Source organism: Semicossyphus pulcher, unplaced genomic scaffold (genome assembly GCF_022749685.1).
Source record: "Semicossyphus pulcher isolate SPU_LCO1_2020_fin unplaced genomic scaffold, fSemPul1.0.p SCAF_13, whole genome shotgun sequence".
Taxonomy (NCBI): Eukaryota; Metazoa; Chordata; class Actinopteri; order Labriformes; family Labridae; genus Semicossyphus; species Semicossyphus pulcher.
The window spans coordinates 2730023-2746842 of NW_027211637.1; the positions used below are offsets into that span (position 1 = coordinate 2730023).

Genomic DNA, 16820 nt, shown 5'->3' on the forward strand with positions numbered 1-16820 from the left:
AACTACAAATGTTTGATTTTGTTCTGTAAACGGAAAACTATGGAAGAGTGAAAGGCCGAGCAATGAGGAGGACTTTTATTTTTGTTATACCCGGGAAGAACACTGAAAGTTTGAAATTTTAGTCAAGACTTCTGACTCTTCAACGTAATTCCTGGTATGCAAATTTTCCTCCTCTCATTTTTGTCTCTTCCATAGATACATTATAAATAACGGACAAACATTGTTATCTATAATAATCCAACAAAAACACCACACATCCTGTAATCTTTGTCCGTGTGTATTTCAACAGGCTCCCTGAGGTCCAGATGGAGGACGACGGCCTGTACGAGTGTCACGTGGGGATCTATGACCGGAGCTCCAGAGACAAAGTGATCCTCGCCTCCGGCAGCATCGTCCTCACTGTCATAGGTGTGTTTCCATCACTGAGGTCGCATCATTCATTTTAAAGACCACATACAGGAAAAGCCAGCGGAACACCGGACTCCAACTTTCATTGCATTCAAATACTAAATCGAAGCAAAGTCTTCACCCTCACTTCATGTGTTTGAACGTGATAAAAACATCTCACCCTCACAAAGTAAATCAGCACATTGCCTAAATGTCTTCCCTCACTGTTGAACTGATTTGAAACGTTCACACTCAAAGGTGCTCCGGCTCAGAGTCACTTCCTGCAAACTGACTCATCACCTAGCCCTGATTTTTCCACCGTCACTACATTAAGTCGCATCAATGGATCAAACGCTCCCTCCATGTTTGAGTGTCCTCTTTGCATTTCCCCCCGCAGTGCCTCCAAAGTCCATCTCTGTGGTGGTGGCCAACAGCCCGGCTCCTTTCAGCCGCTACGAGGCCCAGAACTTCACCCTGGTCTGCATTGTTACGGGAGCAAAGCCAGCCCCCGTGGTGAGATGAGGCCTTTTTTACTCGTTATCTCTCTGCAGCGACTCGCTCTCTGTAATCGAATTTGCGTCACTGCTCTTCATGTTAGACCGGGAAGCTTCACAAAAAAATGGTTTGGGAATCCTGATAGTGTGAGGGATAAAGGATGCTGATACTAAGCGGGCAGATTGACATTTGGGGAGCTGCAGAATGTGAAATGTTTGTTTAACAGACACAAAATTCTCGATTGCTGCGGCTGCTCCAGCGTTGTTCTGCACCCTGTGTGACCTCTTTAGAAATGTATTGAGGATTGATGTCAGGGGATTAGAGCGAAGCTGCATATGTGATAAAATAAAACTCCATTGAAGGGAAGCATTACCACATGTAATCATAATCTTGATAGAACAGCTCTTATTTAATTTTCTATATTCCATTTTCTGTTTTTATCTGCTGCCTGAACAGCAGCTCTCTCTGTCTAAGCAAGGGCACCTCTGCGTACACAGCAGCAGGTCATTGTAGAGATGATGGCAGACAGCGAGCTCGCTGGTCACATGACCATGTGTTCAGAGCAATAAAAAGGATAAAGAGCAGCATCAAGGTGTAAGTGGCCCGTTGACACACACACACACACACACACACACACACACACACACACACACACACACACACACACATCTGTAAATACAGCAGTGTGTGCAGCAAGAAAGCTGTAATGTTTTTCAATGAGGGTTATTTCGTACAAGAGATAATGTCACAGCTCATTTGCTTTAAATGACCTTGTTGTCAAACAGAGGATGTGAAGAAACAGATAATAGTATTAAAGTAAAATAGAAAGTAGTTTTTTTAATGTATTGAAAATGTAATTAACATGTTGCAACGGTTCAAATGGTTTCCATTAAAAGAAACAGGCTTCAGATTCAGAAACACATGCACAAGTCCACAACAATGCTTAAAAAGGCAAAACAGAAGCATTAACATCACACGAGCTACAAATACAGAAACGATGCAAAGTCAAAAAACACACCCAGAAAACACACAACACTACTGAAGTGCTCCAGGCCTGTAGGGGGCGCTCAGTGTAACAGGTTTATTATTGACAAGACAGACAGAGGGAGACAGTAAGTGTGTCCGAAACAGCATACTATCATACATTTTGTGTACGCGAGAAATGCCCGGATGTATACTAGATCGGCCTGGATATTTGAGTATCAGACACTGGTTTTACTCAACCGCCCCAAAATGCATTGCGGCTATTCAGCTTTTACTATGGCGGAGATGGACCGGAGATCAGACCGGACATACGTAAATGATTAAGTCACGTGATATGGAGAAGACGGCTCTGAGTATGATGCCACCGGCATCCTATTAGTCAGGTTAGTAGGCAGTATGCAGTACATACTGTTTGAGTATGTAGAAGGCAGTACGTTAGTATGCAGTTTTTGACACAGCAAGTGTGAATTTATTCATTATTAGACTTTGGCTGTGTTTGAAATGCCGTACTTCATACTACATACTACATACTGCATACTGCGTTCCCCAGCAGTATGTAGTATGCCTTTCAAATTCATTTTGCAGTATGCTACACACCGCTTCCTTAGCTATAGCACCCCCTTCTGCTGGAATGCTGCTGCTGTCCCTCATTTAAACTGCCGCTGTGACGTTCTAGCGCTTTGCATTATGGGATACAGTAGGCGAGGTAGACCGGTCCGATGCATACTGGAGTTTTTCTCCATATCAGTACGACATCCGGGCATCTTTGGCATACTGCACATTTTGCTTTTGTTCTCTACATACTACATTTTGGCTGCATCAGTTCGTACTGCTAGTATAGTCTGGCATTTCAAACACAGCATTATTAACGTTAGATGCCGCCGGAGCAGAGTGTCTCTGTTGTTCATGCACCGCTGACTGCTGTGAAAAAATTCACAACTTTATAACACGAGTAAAGAAATCGCAATTTGACTAAAATGGCTCCTGATGGACAGATAGCTTTGCTAAAGTAACCACTGCTGAGTGTAGCTTCTGTTAGCCGTCCAGCTAGCGACGGGTTACTTTAAGATGACTAAGCAGCTGTAGCTACCGCTAGCTGCACACGGGTACAGTAGGTCTTGCTCTGAGCTGTTACACTGAGCGCCCCCTACAGGCCTGGAGCACTTCTGTTGTGTTGACTGGATTTGCAGCATTTTTCTTTTGCTTGTGTTTTCTGGGTTTGGGTGTTTTTCACTTTGCATTGCTTCTGTATTTGAAGCACGTTTGCTATTAATGCATTTGTTTCGACCTTTTGCTGAATGTTCCCAGAGCATGTTGCAGCCTGTTCCTTCTTTTGGAAATCATCTGTGCCGTTGCGGTGCACTGACCCTTGTCGGCCACCGTAGTCACATTTTGAGTCTGTAACATAAAGAATTAATAGATTTTCACCTTTCTTGCAAAGATGCAGCCCAAAGTGCAAAACAAAACAAGATCAGATGAAAATGAAACAAAAGTTATAAGAAACAGCAAGAACAATAAAACGTGAACAATGATATCAGCAGTAAAGTTAGATCGGTCTTTCTTTTAAAAGCTCAAAGGGAGTTTTCTGTATCAGGGTCCAGGGGGAGGGAAAAAAAAAAACCCAGAACAATCTCATCAGATTTCCTCTGGGACACTTAAAGGAAAAAACAAGGCATTCAGTCATTACAAAACAGTGCTGTGTTGTTGTGAGTGATTGCAAGTCTATCTTAAAACTAAACCTAAATGATCATCTGCTCATTGAAAGGATTAACAGTCCCTGTGGTTGTTCCTCCTGCCCACAATTAGAACTACGAATCTTTGTACTAATGAAAAAGCTATTCAGTTTCCAGCTCGACTGTGGCTGAACAAACAAGAAGTTTGTGTTGAACACTCGCTCACGCCATGTGATCAATCAGCAAGATGCGTTTTTAATTTGACCGCAGTGGTTCTCATCAATGCTCCTCGTCTTTGAATGTTTTTCTGAAATGATAAATGAAGTTTGTCTCAAGGAAAAGTATTAACATGTACACAGACCGCCTGTTCAACGTACCTGCTCTTTACCACCAAACGTTCCTGTTAAACAGTTTTTTACTTCTTGGCATTTTCTTCAGCTCACCAAGACAAAGTGTTTGATTCAGTGAGTGCTTGTCCTTCCCACTTGGCGCACCCAGCAAGTGTGCAGTGATTCAGAGAGACGGGGGTCGGGCTTTCCATTTAAAATGCTTCAGTTGAGCTCACCTGCCTTTGTCCGTGTCCTTCAGGTGTACTTTAAGCGGGATGGCGAGCTCATTGATGTGGTACCACCAGCCCAGTCTCCCCCCGCAGCAGGAGACCAGAGCAAGAAACCAGGAAAGAGCCGGGGCAGGAGCCGGGCGGGCCTCCTGAGCTCCCAGATTCACGCCAGTCGAGATCTGGACGACACTAAGCTGCAGAAGTCTCTGACTCAGGTGGAACCAGATGTGAAGCCGGCTCGGCTGGGCCAAGATGGCCCCGAACCGGGTCGAGGGCCAGTGTCCGAGTCGGGCCCTGAGCCGACCACTGAGGTGATCCCTGAGACGGTGGTGAGCCGGGAGTTTCCTCGCTGGGTGCAGAGCAGTGACCCGCTGTATTACTTCCAGCACCGGCAGCAGGCGGTGGGCGACGGCACCATGGAGGTGAGAGCCATGCTGACCTGGAGCCTCAACCCCCAGCTGGACAACGAGGCTCTGTTCAGCTGCGAGGTCAACCACCCGGCTCTGTCCATGCCCATGCAGGCCGAGGTCACGCTGGGTGAGTCAAGCAGCAACACGCTCTGAACTGCAGGAACCAAAACCCTCTGAATCCAGTAGCTCAGAGCATCTGGCTCTGTGTGGTTTTATATGAATGCAGAACAGAACCATTGATTTAGTGTTGTGGGGTGGGGGCCCAATCAGAAGCTCCTGCAGTCCACAGTCAACCCCAAATAGCTTCTGAAGGCAAGTGAATGCAATCACATCCCAGAGTCATCACTGTGATTGCGTCTGAATGATTGCATGTGATGAATGGAAACTTAAATAAGATGCATTGTCGCATAATTTCCAGTTAACAAAATAACGTTAAATCTTACATATGCCCACATATCAGCACAAATCCCTCTCCTAATGAGGAGTTGTCTTTTGAAAGACGGCAGAAACGGCACGTCCTCGACTAAACGATGCTACAAGCCCGTTAAACTCTGCGTTTGTTACCTGTTGTCGGAAAGCAAGCTTTGGCTCCGTGGTTGGGGTCGGCATACACTCAGCTTGAGCACCACTCTGGTTCCAGCTTTGTGTTCGCTTTTACAGGTGCCTGGTTATATTTCATGTTGTGCTAACAGCAGTGGAGAGGTGCTTCTGGCCTGGACACAGTTTGCACTTTACCGTTAAAGTACTGTCCTCGCGCAACAAATTCAAAGTAATGTCTATCTCCGTCCCTCAAAAGTTGTAGGTCGCTCTGTCTTTTTGCCTCCTCCCTGTTCGGACTCTAGCCAAGTCGTAATGTGAGGTCAATGTGAGGGACGTGTGCATGACAGGCAGAAGAACTTCTGCAGCGCGAGTAACGAAGTAATTGTTTGATTAGTAACGATATGTGATTACTGAATTTACAGACAAAAGTAATGTGATTACTTTGTAACGCGTTACTCCCAACACTGGTCATAACTATAATTTAGTTTGGCTACAGTAAATGCAAATGAATATCCCTGACCTAGCTCCTGCTTCTAAAGGAAACATGTGGAATCAAATAGCGCTATGCTAGGTTTAAACCACATCATGCTGAAAGATGCAGAAGTATCGCCTTTAGAGGAAATCAGAATGCATGTTATTAATGTGCTCTGCAGCCTCTCTGAGTCACTCATACTGTATATACTGCCATGCAGCCTTGCACCCTTGCAGACTAGTAAACATATAATGGTAAACATAAACAGTGCGTACGACTCCAGTCTGCCAGGAGATTTACATTCAACCTTTGAAATCATTCAAGCACGTCTTTGGATGTACCACTGCAGGATGGTTGTCCAAGGCTGTGTTGGTTCCTGTGATTGAAGCAGTGATGGGAGGTGTCCGGGTCGAAGGTCAGTGAACACATTAACCCGGGCCAACTGGTCACGATAACAATAAATATATGGAATATTCTGTAAATGCTGGAGTCAGACGCGCTCCCAGGAGTCCTGACACAGTTTATGAAATGAATAACGACAGCTGTTGAGATCTACACTTCAACACCACCACAGCTTTCAGAGGACAAATTCAGGGCTAAGAGGAATTAACAAGGGCACGCCACTGAGTTCATTAGTGCTAACTGAAGTGAGAACAATAAACAGGAAGTGGGTCATCGCGAGCGCAGCTTCTCTCCAGCTGGTTTAAACCACAGTTACATAAGACGGGGGTGGACACGCTCTCCTTTAAATTCAGCAAACCACATTAAAGTAACATGTGCTCTGATGTTCCTATTAAAGCTGATGGTCGTCTTCCATTAAACAGCCGTCCAACATCGTGTTTCACTTTTTTACTCAGCTGCACCCAGAGGACCCAAGCTGACCATGACCCCCGACAGGGCCCAGGTGGGAGACACAGTGCGGATCACAGTGCAGGGCTTCCAGCTCGGACCCTCCGCGGTGAGTTTCAACACAGTGGTCTCATGCGCAAAGGAAAGCTCTGTGAATGTGATCAATGGGTTGGGGGGCTCTTCTGACCACTTTTTTAAAGTGTACCACAAGTTTTTGGATTGAGTTTCTTCCCCCGAGGCAGCGATTGGTTTCACTGCTTTTCTGCCCACTTTGAAAATCAACGTGCAGAGACTCCAGTTACATTTTGTCGTGTGATGCAGTGAAGCTGTTTCAAGCAGGGACAAAGTCAAAGCTCTCCAAACTGGCTTTTCTTCAGGGAAATGCTGGAGTTACTTTCTGCATTAGAATAACATTCGAGTGCATTGATGTTTAGTGTCCTGATCATCCTCTCTAAATAACACACAAAGAATGTTTGGATGAATTAAAGCTCACTCCTCAGTTTTATGGTCTTCCATTAACCTTGACATTCGTGGGACTTTCACATTAAGAGCCGAGCAGATTCGATGTTGGACACATTTTGCACAGAAAGCAAACAGAAGTGTTATTTTTGCCTCGCGGTGCAGCAGCCTGCAGCAGAGCTCCTCAAGGAGAACGAGGAGGAGGAGGGAGGTTGCTCAAGGACACTTGAGATGGATAGATGAGCTCTTATCATAATTCTGCAGCACATTTAGATGCAAATGATTTCCCTCTCTGACAAAGAAATCTGTTTCCTGCATCCTTCAATATTCCTGAAATCCCGCCCTTGGAAATGACAAGACTCTCATAACTCTTACCGATCCTGGCTCCAGATGTTTCCTGGAGAATCCCTGCTCATAAACCTTAATTGACCAACTTCTTAAACATTCGCTCTTTCCTGAGTGCGAACTAAATCGAAACTGAACTCACAAATGTCACACTTAGAAGTCCTAACGTTTTTTGATATAACTGTAGAATCTCAGCCTCAGAAGAACTAAAAACATTCGTAGTTCCAACAAAATCTGTAAGAAAACATAACTTCAGATCTCGTCCTGCAGTTATTAAAGCCAGTAATTTTCCTGAGTATCAAAGTATTCCAGAGGCTTGTCGTCTGTTCACCCACCAACAGGAACATCTTGCAGCTAATGCAGCATGGCTAATGGTGCAGATTTGTCATAAATGTAAACAAATAACGTGTGTCAAAAATACATGCAGATAGTTTTAGGTTTCACATTCACACGGTCGTGTAGCTAATCATGAAAACGTTTGAACAAGATGAGCTGGATTAGCGGGGCCGTGCAGGATAAAAGCCTGACTGATGCTGGTGGGTGTCGTTTCCCCTCATGACCCGACTCTGACAGCTGATGCTCTGAAGGCACGACTCAACCTGACAGTACAGAGGAGCTGCCGAGCTGGAGTCAGAGCCTGCCTTCAAAGTTCATGCAAAGAGAAGTAGTGAGTTAGTTTGTACAAATTATTTATACAAGACGAGTCACAAGAACATTTTGACTTTGTAAGAACATTAGACAGCATACAGAATGAAGGAGTGGAGAAAGAGGTGACCAGCAGATGTGTCATTATAAAAGTGCAAAACTGAAGACACAAGAAACACGTTGTACACTGTAAACAAACGTTATGATCTTGCAGATTTTCATGTAAATAAATGTCTGTTAGTCTCTATCTATCGCTGAATGAGGTAACACAATAGTGACTGAGCCTGTGGCCCACTGATGAAAGCCTTTGCGTTTGCAGTATATAGTATTATTAGAGACTGGCTGTCTGTGGCGACATTCATGGAAAAAATCCCAAGCGGCGCCCAGTTAGTGACGCGTTTTCCATCAGCCAGCAGTGGTTGGTCTGCCAGAGAGGGTAGGCGGAGCTAAGCGGCTGCTTTTCCGCTCTCTGCAAGTGTTGCGAGTAAACAGTAATCTACTATGACTGAACAAACAAAGAAAAGATGGATGACTACAGATACAACTTTAAAAATAAGTGAAAATCCAAAGAAAAAGAAACAAACTCGACGCTCAGATGAAGCAAACAGTCTGAAAAGGAAAGCGACCGTCAGCCAGGAAAATCAAGAGAACTTTTGGTTTGTGTAGATTTTGGCGCCCCCTGTGGACAAAGTAGTACCTCTTATCTCTTCTCTGATCTTGTCCTGTAAATTTGTAAGAAAAAAAACCTCATCCTGCTTCATTTTAAACGAATCACCCTCTTCAAATCTTTGTTGGGGGGAAAAAAAGTCTGATTTGGCTGCACATGATCGATGTAAAGTTGGTCGATGTGGCTCCATCTGCTCTACTCTCATTGTACAAAATACATCCGGGGTGGGCGCCTTTTGAAGCCAGAGTCCGTGCAGTAGAGATTCGGTGGGTGTAGTCATGGTAACGATGTCCCACCCCTTCTGCTAACCAAAACACAAATTTAACTTACCATAAAAAAAACAGCAAAGATCCGGGCATGTCGGCGTCTCTAACAGCAGAACAGCTTCTCGTGTCGGTCTGAAGCAGATATTCACGCTTATGGAAAGACAGAACAAAAAAACAGAACGCTGCAGGAGCCCGTTTGGCAACAGAGCTGTCAAGTTTACTTTTGATGAGTTATTTGATGCTATAAAAAGGGGGTGTGGCCTCATGATTGTCAGAAAAATGAACACTTGGACATAAATCAGCATGATAACAACTAATAAGAACTTTGACTCATGTCCCATCTGTTAACATGGAGGAGGCGGGCTTTATGAGCTATACTGCAGCCAGTCAGCAGGGGGCGATAGAGAGGGTTTGGCTTCACTTTTAGGGAGCTGTCATGTCGGCCATCTTTTTATAAAGTCTATTATGCTAACTATGATATGGATAGCAAAGGTCACCGTTTCGTGACCCATTGAGATGAATATTTTCTTGTGGCTTCTGCTTCCTCCTCTGACTCCGACTCACAGGCCTGCTTAACGGTGATCGTCACATGTGCCGCTGCTGTTTGCAAATTGAGCTGTTTTTTTAAAAAGGTTTGCATCAGTTTATTAAATTGGTTTACACTCAGATTACTGGATGTGTAATGCGACTCAACTTTGCTATCATGGAGGCATTTTGACTATTTTAAGCCAAATGTCTGGAGGCTGTATGGAGGCGAGTGTGTGGCACAGACAGCAGATTTAGCGTATTTGACCTGAGGGAGCGAGCTGATGAGTGGGGGTGAATTAGTTCAGCCACATGTGCAGAAGCCGGGCCGTGCAAAGCTCTGGAGGAAGGGTGAGAATTTTAAACTGGATCCTGTGTGCAACGGGGAAGCAGTGAAGGGATCTAAGGACAGGGGTAATGTGAGGATGTGTAATTGACCTAGTGAGCAGACGTGCAGCAGCACTCTGGACTGCCTGTGAGATTAGACGTCATTAATGAGGGTTACAGAGGTCAATGGGAGATGAGATAGAGTCATGTATGAACATCTGTAATTCAGCAGTCTGAAATACAGATAATGTGTATGCAGTGGCTCTATACGTGTGGCAGTGATTGCTTCAGGGCGTCAGAACAGAGCACTGTTTTTGAAGATGCAGTGTCCAGGGCTAAAGTTAAGGCTGTTGATCTAAATCTCAGGACAGACTCACAGAAAGGTGTGTGTGTGGCTCTGTAACAATAAAGCACAAAAGTAAAGACTGATACTACGGTGGCCACGAGGTTTCAAACGAACTCCATATCTGAAATGTTTTGCAAATTCAAACACAAAAGCTGCAACACAAATGCAATCGCTGTGTTTTTGTTGTTTTTGAAGTCCGCAATGTCGGCCTAACATTATATTGAAGTAGCCTTTATAAATATAAAGACATTGAAGAACATTGCGGACTTGTAACAAATACATAGCGATTGTAATAATAATTGATAATAATTATCCAGCAAATAAGGATTCACTTGCTGCTCAGATGTGCAGCTACTTCTCTCTCCCACATTTATAAGGTTGTGCAACATTACTAACAGTCCGGAGACACGACTCTGCCCGTTTTCACTCACTGCCGTTGTGGCTTTCAGGATAAGATAATCCTTTATTGATTCCCAGGGGGGACATTTGGGAAATAGGGTAGGTTTGGGATTGTGCATTTATGTTGTGGATTAGTTTGTCTGTGTTGCAGCTTTTGTATTTGCGTTGTGAGTTAATGTATTTGTTTTGTGGATTTTGCACTTTTTTTGCACACGTGTTTTTCGAATGTGCAAAGCGTTTCGTATATGGAGTGCGTTCGAAAACCTCTCAGCCACCGTATGATACAGGGACAGATGATCAAGCATCTTCACAGATAGCAGCTCAAATACAGAGATTATTGCTAGTTATGGTAGTGTGTCAACCAGCAGTAAATAAACATTTAAATCACCCCACATACATAAAAGTCACAGTAGAAGTCAGTAACCACTGAGCAGTTAAAAAGATATAAACAAGAGAAACAGCACCTTAAATCCACAGACACAGGAGCTAACAGACTGTTACTTGCACAAACAATCATAAGTTTCATGCAAATATGCTTATGTTCCACACTGACTCACATTTTAATGGATGCACACATGCAAAATATATGCTGATCTGTGGAAGGAGCCGTCAAAAGCATGTCACGTCTGCAGAAATGCACTTAAATTTACATGCTCAGAGCGAGCGCAGGAACAGGAGAGGACTTTTTTTTACACTAATATTTAAAAAGGCTGAGAGAGCGTTCAGATTCCTGTCAGAGCTGTCCTCCTTTTTCTCTCTGACATTTCAGACTGACTCTGCTGTCATAGAAACCTCAAGTTTTAAATGAAAAACACGGCTCAGCGGCCTCTCCTGACCTGCATCCTCCTGAGAACAGAAGCTGCCCCTGACCAAGGAGTTACCCAATAACTTTTACATTCCAAAAAGATCACAGATTGCTTAAAGTCAGACTTCTGCAGTGAGGTATTACCCACATTTTCAATTCTTTACACCACCTCCCTGTTAGCTAAGAGCTGGTTTGCAGAGCTCCGGTCCCCCCTGAGCCCCTCAGGCCTGCTCGCACTTGGAATTGCCAGAGATGACTGAATCTCTGCTGTCAGGGCCCCGAGGCTCTGAAACAACCCGCCTGATTTCGTCAGGAAGGTTGTTTCAGAGTCATCTCTGATAAAACTTTACAGAGAAGAACATTTTCAATGGAAATTCTGTCTTTCAGTGAAGTCTGCTATCTGTTTTCTCTTGTCTTTTTTCGTGTTACCAGTAAACATCAAGTTCAAGGAAAAATGTCACAACTTCTCGAATGATTTCAAGTCAAGGAGAAACTCAGATGTGTAGGAAGTTAAACATAAATAAGAATCACACTGCGGTTTGTCTGTGTGTGTGTGTGTGTGTGTGTGTGTTTCCTCAGAGTGAGGTCTTCCCTGAGCCCATGTTCACCTGGACCAGGGTCGGCGGGCGTCTGCTGGACGGCAGCGAGACGCATGATGGACGGGAACTCGTCCTGGACAGAGTTCCTGCTGAGCTCAACGGCTCCATGTTTCGCTGCACGGCCCAGAATCCTCTGGGCTCCACGGACACCCACACCCGCCTCATCGTGTTCGGTGAGCCTGTTTGTGGGAGGTTGTTCTGATCATTCATCTTTTGTTCAGCGTGCTCACATGTTTTGTGTATTTGTGTGTTTTTACAGAAAACCCACGACTGAAGAAAGGAAAAGAACATTTTGTCGGTAGGTCACTTTAGTTCAGTCGCAGCTTTTACAACACTAACTCCCCATTCATGAAATAAATCAGTGGCACAAAGAGAGGGCTCCTGAGGCTGGCAGCTTGAGCAGTTTAAACCATAATATTGTGTAAAATCTAGTATGAAACTATGATGTGTACAATAACAAAGACCCAAAGATAGACTCTTATATAAGATGTATCATAGGATCTGATTTTATGACCGAGGTAAAGACAAAAGAACTGGGCCTAGAATCGACCCTTGAGGTACACCACAAGTACGTTTTATGAATGAGGATTATAAACCACCCCTGACTCGATCATTGAGGCCGTCTTTTGATCTGTTCTGGATTATGGTGACGTTGTCTAAGCACGCCTCTGCCTCCACCCTCACACCCCTCGTATCCATTTATCACTTTGCCCTCATTTCATTCATTCCTGGTGGCTTCCTCTAACTGGAAGACGTGACAGACATTGGTATTTCTTTATTTATAAAGCCTTAATTGGAAACATGCCACCGTATCTCACCTCCTTAATAAACCGGTCTCACATTCAATACTCAACACGGTCCAGTAATTGGCTGATGGTGTAAGTCCCACAGGCAAACTGCTTATAGCTTCTCTGCTGCCTTCACATGGATCACTTTGCAATACACATTCAAACTTCACACATTTGGACCTGTGGGTCACAAATGACTCTGCCTTTGTGTGTAATTGTTGTTGTGTTGTTGTTATTCTTTGTGTTTATTCTGTTTGTGCTTATTTACTGTGTTTTGTTGTACTCTCGACTTGGCATGCCCTCAATGATTCCTCAAGATGTAGAAAAAGGTTGAATGAATGAATGACTCAGTTCTGAAGGGATTTACAAAGATGTCATGATTTAATCTGTTGAATAAACATAGTGAAGTCTCAGTGCTAGGCCCAGACCACCGACTGTATATGTGGACGTAGACACCCTGACATGACCCATTGATTTGTGAACTACCGTTTTGAGGTCTCCAGTTTGGCCTTTTAGCCCATCGCCATCTTGCTTTTTTTGCCAGGAGTGAGAGGCCAATGACAGGCCGCCATGGTAGAAACTTTTTAAGCACAGGTAGCCACGCCCTAAATCCTTTCCAGCTTTCCAATCTCAGATCCCATCAGCTATCGTGTGATGACGATACAGCCGGTGAACATGCCGGGGCATGTAGCCGGTGGTTGGCGATAAACGACTTCCTTTTCCGCGTGCTGCATCACATGTTTATGTAAAATCTGTAAATAGAGATTAATTTGACTCTAAACTGGATGCTCTGTTGAAGAAGACTTGAAACTAGAGATTGAGACCATAAACTCATTAGGAACATGTTAACTGGAGTACTGAACCAAGTGAGAAGCTCATTTTGACTTCTATATTACTGGACTCTTTGTTTTGCAACAGCACAAGTCGCCCCCTGCTGGCCATTAGACAGAATGCAGCTTAAGCCACTTGTGCACTGACAGCTACACTACGTCCACGTCCACCTAACACCAGGCTGCTCTGACTCACATCATTTATCTGTTCACTGACTTGTATAGAATTATCAGTCTGACCGATAAAACTCTGAGTTCGAAAAACAAGCCTGACTTATGAATAATTCACTCATAAATAATAACTCTGAGTCCTGCAGTAGGAAACAGCCAATCAGACGGACTCACACTGTTTGTCATGCAGCTGATGGTGGGCTGAGGACGGATCTGTACATTCAGCAGATGTTTGTGCACTTTTTCTTCTGACTGCAGCGTGCGTCGAGTTAAACGTGTCGAGTGATCTGCTGCGTCTGTGCTCACCCTGTTTCTCTCTAATACAAATGTACTGCAGTAAATATTAAAGGAAGAAGCAGCTCATGGCTTATTAAACTTATACGAGCAGGTTTTGGATTAACCAATTAAAGGATGAAGATGATTATTGATTAAAAGAGCACACTTCATGCACACATTTGACTCACCTTTAACTCACATCCAAAGACATTTCAGTCACAGACATATGAATGTGTACAAGTCTGGTCTGTAATAAATGCTGTACATTTCTTTGCAGCCATTGATGCAGCCATCACTCAGCGCTCCGTCACATTAACCTCCATGTTGCTGCTGCTGAGCTTCACCTGCGAGCTGACGTGACCCGAGGCTCTGCTGCTCCTCCACAAACCTCCGCCCACATCTACCTGAGGAACCTGACGAACCCCTGACTGAAGCTAAACCTCCGCCCGGCTGCTAGCAGCAACACTCAGAGCTGCTGGATAATGAACAGTGCAGCAGGACTTCGACCCTGGAGAGAAGGACAGAAAGTGATGCAGCATCAGACAGAACAAAAGGTCCAGATGCTGCGCAGCATGCCGTCACACTGTGAGAGACTCTGATGGGTTACTGTAGCTACTCTCTCTGATTATGAGGATGTAAGAGGCTCAGACTGCATCAGACTGAGGGAAATCTTTGATGTAATGTGTCTGATGTCATCTATAAATGTTGAAGATCCCAGGGAATAATGGCATTGGGGAGAGGTAGTCCTGGTAATGATCTCATCTGTCAGCACGAGAGCGGTCTCAATCTACCTGTGTGCAGCCGTTATGTGACGCTGCAAGACGCCGTGAATTTAAAAACATGCATTACTCAACTTGACTCTTGTTGCACATAAAGATGGATATAATCATGAATTCTGGAGGACAGAAAAAGCCACATCAAAGTGACTGAGGAGCTCATGACCCCCCATAAGGGCTGATTAGACCAAACGTCAAGCAATCTGTTATTCCTTTGGATCTGGGAGATAAGGAGTTTTAAAGGGAATTCTGGTGTCTTTTAAAAAATATTTTAAGGGTTTAAATGACTGAAAGGTATATTATTTTTAGCCAGAAACAGGAGTGACCTTGCTCTCTTCAAAGCCACCAGACTCCCTTGACAAAAACAGTGATTTTACCCTGCAGGGCACAGGAGAGGCTGCTCTGCTGCTGCCTCTGTTGTTTAGTCTGTTTGTGGTTTTGTGTGACTTTGAGGTTTTAAATGTTAAGTTGAGATCTAACACAATACTACTGTTTTTGTCAATGGCGTCTGGTGGCTTTGAAGAGAGCCACTGTTTCTGTGTCAGAAAGTCTTAAACAAAGAGGTCTATCTCTGTTGGGATCGTTCTGTTCTGTTGACAATCAGAGTGAAGATTATATTGCAGCCATTATAGCCAATAGGCAATATATTGTGGTGGCTGGCAGAAGCAATCTATAGGAGTAGCCTAATAAAAAACATTTTAGTACCTACCTAAAATATGTAAATAAAGGGCCCATATTTAAAAATAATTAAATGACCATTTAGGGACATTTAGGAAACATCCATCCAGCCATTTTCTTCCGCTTATCTGGGGTCAGGTCGCGTTGGCAGCAGGCTAAGCACGGTGACCCAGACGTCCCTCTCCTGAGCAACATTTTCCAGCTCCATCTTCCGAGGTGTTCCCAGGCCGGACGGGATGTATAATCCCTCCAGTGCGCTCTGGGTCTGACACAGCTGAAGGAAAACCTCCAAAGGGAGGCGCCCAGGAAGCATCCTAATCAGATGCCTGTAGCTTTTTCTATCGTGTAACACGGCTGCTCACCTGAAGCGTCACAGTGTTTTATTTGGTTTGTTTGGGTCTTGTCTTTCTCCCTTTCCAGACAAACATCCCGGGATCACATTAAACTATCATTTCTCAAACAGCTTCTTTCATTTGTATGATTTCCTTCACGTGTATATCCCTCTCTGTTGCTGCTGGACTCTGATGACACCGTTTCCTTTGCTTAAATGATGATGTTCTCCTTTGAAGCTGTTGTACTTGATTATTTTGGATGCATTTTTATGTTGTATTTGTTTGTCCCATCCTAACAGCAGTCAGTAGATGACATGCTCTGTGTAAAAAGAGAGAAACATCTGGTTCCTGTGGTCGTTAGGCTTTAATAAGTCTGTCCTGATGAAGCTAACATTAATGTGAGCCACCGAGCCCCATAAAACCCTGTGAAACAGATTGTAAAATAATACCTCCTTTGGAATAAAACTGGAAACATTCTCCTCTCTCGTGTCTAAACTCATTCTGCTGCTCACTGAATGTATAAATGTGTTTTTTACGTCCTTCCTACTCACGAGAAGCTCCTCTTTTTAATGTTCGCTTCAATTTGGACAACTTGTAAGAAGAAATGGACTGCACTTATATAGTGCTTCTCTAGCCTTCCAACCACTTACACAACATTCACTGTATAGGCTGCTATGGATGCAAAGGGTCATCAGGGTCTGTTCTACATCCAAACACATTCACACACGCAAACAGCCTCTACAAAAAGGCAACATTGGACACAAACATCTTCTAAATGACCCCTATAATACCTGAACAAGGTAACTCTTCTTTTCATAGATACTTTAAAGCTCTCGCTCTGAGCTGGAAGGAATTAAAAGCACAAGTAGTAGTTTGTATGTATGCCAAAAGAAGAGGACTACTCTGTTCAACAGCAGCAGGGCTTTGCTGCGATGGATGCTTCACTGCACCCAACTCGCGTGGGAAACTTCGGAGCTGCTATTCTCCGCTAGATCACCGCTTCCAAATCAGTCCATCAGAATCTATGATCACTGTTGTATTGTGCAGTGACGGCTGGTCAGTCTCACATTTATTGGAAAAATGAACTTACGACAAAGTCTAAGAGAATGGACCCTCTGCTGCAGCTGCCTGCACATACATTGTATTAAAAATCGCCTTTTTATCAGCTCTAAACATCCCATTGTTTCCATCTTGTTCTTTGTTCTTGATGTTATTGT

The 16820-nt window shown here is 44.0% G+C and overlaps 1 pseudogene; it reads left to right on the forward strand.

Moving 5' to 3' along the window:
* Nucleotides 1–14245, forward strand: part of LOC138590396 (immunoglobulin superfamily member 21-like) — a 37576-nt pseudogene extending 23331 nt beyond the window's left edge.
* The last annotated feature ends 2575 nt before the right edge of the window (nt 14246–16820 follow it).